We start from the raw sequence: 3,206 nt of genomic DNA on the forward strand, positions 1-3,206 counted from the left end.
GACATGTCACATTATTCTGACTACGGGCCAAGAAGTCTTTGCTCTAACTCATTTTGGGGAGAAGCAACAAATAATAATTTTATTGTCATTGGTTTGGCCCGGCCGAAGTTCCAACCCACAACCTCCGCACTTGAGGCGACGACACTGACCATTACACCAAAGCTCTAAAGGAATATATTCTTTATAAAAAAAACTATGCCAAAGCAAAGCTTGTCAACCTCTAACTGTTTAAACTTGGTCCTGTGACCTTGAAAGTCAATTCAATAAGGTTCTTGCATTGACAAGGAGATAACATATCTCTTAAACCAAGAATTTGACATATTATCATAATAAATTCAATCAATGATCTAGTTTATAACCAAAGCTTCAATTATTGCAGAAATTGGAATATAGTTTTATAAACATCTTTAATCACTTTGCAACAAAAAAAAACAGTATTGACAGGACTAAAATCAGTAGAATCAATGTACTTTTAAACAGATTTATTTGTTCAGACTCCAATTCTTCTTGCGCAATCGTCTGTCCTTTTCTTACAGGTTTCTGAAATGATCAAAAGAAATTTGTTAACGAGATCAGTACGCCCAAGTACACTGTTTAGCATATAACTCTTAACCCCAGTTAGTTGTTGTACTCCCTTTTAATCAAGCTATTTCATTAAATCTATAAAGGGGAAATTATGCTATGTTTTGCAATCCAAGTAATTATTAAGATAGGCAAAAAACATAAATAATATTTTACATGTCAAAAGCAATTGCTACAAATGTAAATCTCAATGTTTTACTTGCAGGAAAAAGACAATAATTCCATCGTCAAGAACATAACAATGTATTATTCTAATGTCTCTAAATAAACAGAAGTTCTGCATGGTTGGCAAATGTTATATTGCTATAAGTGGCTCAGAAATTTGTGTATAGATATTCAAATTGCAAAAATAAACTTTTAAATAAATAAAACCTTCCACTTAAACGTATATTAAGATATTTTATTCAATTGAAAAATACCTTATATTTTGGTCCTCCTGGCTTGTGTAGGGCCTATTTTAGGAAGTCAATTAAGACTCCCTCCATATCGGAAACCTTGGATTTTGGGAACACTCTTGTACAACTTTCTGAAAAAGTATTACAGAATTAAAAAGATATATTTAACTTCTTTAAACTTTTATATATATATATATAATACAAATGTAATAACTTTATGTAACTTTGCACTCTGTTTCTACCAAAAATAATAAGTGAGAAACATTATATTCATATTCATCATATGAATTCTTTTTGAGATTAAAGTCAGATAAAAAATCCAATCTATATTAATGGCACTTGCTTTTAAATGTTCGACATATTTTCTTAAATCAACTTACTCATGATTATCCTGCACAAAGGGTGACCTGTATATGCCTCTTTTCCCTTTTCCCTTTTGCCCCTTCAGACTGTATTTGGTCCATAACTGATTAGTGCCACACTTCTTCATCATCCTTCCTATACAGTTTGAAGGGCTGTGACCACCCTGTGACACCAAATACTGGACCTACAAAATTACAATTTAGTCCCGTTTATTTTTCGTGAAATCAAATATTTGTTTTATAAATAATCGTGTCCATGAACCAATCTTAGCAAAACCTACTAATATTATTATTTTATTTCTTGTCCGTATCGAGTTTCTATAATGATTTTCCATGTATCGCTGTGTATACGTTATAACTTATATGCAATTTTATATGCATTTGAATGTTTGTCTTCAATTACAGGTTTATTCTATTAATGCATGATTTTTTTATTCATATATATAGCATGTTTCGCTTATATATATTTACTTTTAATTAATATATATTATCTTTAACTGTTAAAATCTGATTTGACCTTTCCTCGGTAGATTGTTCTGGTGTTACATTATAAACTTTTACACATCTATTTATTTGAAAGGATTTTCCCAACGTAAATGATCTGTGGTAATCAACACTGGTCGTATATGAATTTCTTTAATTGATGATATTACACCTGGTGTTTCAGATATCATTCAGGTCAAGTTCGACCTAATCCGTTCATCCTCGTCAGGTGCCCTTGCGTAATATTTTATTTACTATAACATTGGATTATGATTACTTTTTAACTATTATCAATATGTTTCTATCGTGTAACGTATCAAATGCAGTTACATTTTGTGGTAATACTGAATTGTTCATGACTGGCAAGTTACAATTAATTTTAGTCAGACATAATCATATAAGATATTTTGTAAAATGAGGCCCAGCACTGGCAGCACGGCTATGGGTAGTCCAAAAAAAATTTGACGTCTTGAAAGGATATTTTTGATTTTTGCTGTTGCTACGAAGTTGGAGGAGGGCGTCCACATTTTTTTTGTCAAATAAGAAAGCCTTACAAAACGTCATTATTATTTGACTACGCTCTGTGTAGTTTAAATGATTAATCATGCTGTATTCGGAGGCTTGTTTTTATTTAACTCGTGTAAAAGTCAGACCAGTAGCCCACGAAGCATGACAAATTGACACGTGATGGCATCATGCAGTGGTGAATGTGAATTTATGCCTGTACTGTAGTAGTTAAATCTGTTAATCATGTAAATAGACTCAAGCAAATCATACGAATGTCATGGACAAAATAATGCAGTAATTTGTCTCAATTTCTACAAAATACATCGAATGTTTATTGATTTTATACATACCTCATAGACTGAACGCTATTCTGTAGAAATGCTCTTCTAGCATGTCTAGTTGGAGGAGGGCGTTTTAGTATCGTTGTTTTCCCAATTTAAAAAAGGCGGTGAGAGTATCCGGAAGTTTCGAACAAATTTTATCTAATGAAGAATTCTGCTTTAATACAAATTATTGTCGTAAATAATACATTTTCTCAATTAAAATGTCTATCTTCGAATATGATAATACTTTAGAGATGCGATAAATGGAAATATAGAAATAAAATACGAAACTAACTAATAAGTTACAACTCGTCTGGTTCCCGGTTCTACAGAAAAAGAAACCAGTTATTAAAATACAAGAATTTTTTTTTTGACATAACATATCATCATATCGACAGATCGAAGATGACTTTTTGTAAATTAAAAATTAAAAGTAATTATTAAAAACAAAAATATTGCGGTGATATGGGAAACATGATTTATAGAGTTTTTCTATACTTATTAAAAAACATTTTTGAAACATTATTAAAAACGTTGTTTTAAAATGTATTATT

The 3,206-nt window shown here is 30.8% G+C and overlaps 1 long non-coding RNA gene across 1 annotated transcript; it reads right to left on the reverse strand.

The window, feature by feature from the left end:
• Positions 1-388: 388 nt before the first annotated feature.
• Positions 389-2,961, reverse strand: LOC127703245 (uncharacterized). The gene is made up of 4 exons (XR_007982873.1): positions 2,680-2,961; positions 1,358-1,524; positions 1,002-1,108; positions 389-540 (listed from the first exon to the last, which is right to left on the reverse strand). It is a non-coding gene; the product is annotated as an uncharacterized LOC127703245 (long non-coding RNA).
• Positions 2,962-3,206: the final 245 nt, after the last annotated feature.

The sequence above is a fragment of the Mytilus californianus genome, unplaced genomic scaffold, assembly GCF_021869535.1.
Source record: "Mytilus californianus isolate M0D057914Y unplaced genomic scaffold, xbMytCali1.0.p SCAF_5, whole genome shotgun sequence".
Lineage (NCBI taxonomy): Eukaryota > Metazoa > Mollusca > Bivalvia > Mytilida > Mytilidae > Mytilus > Mytilus californianus.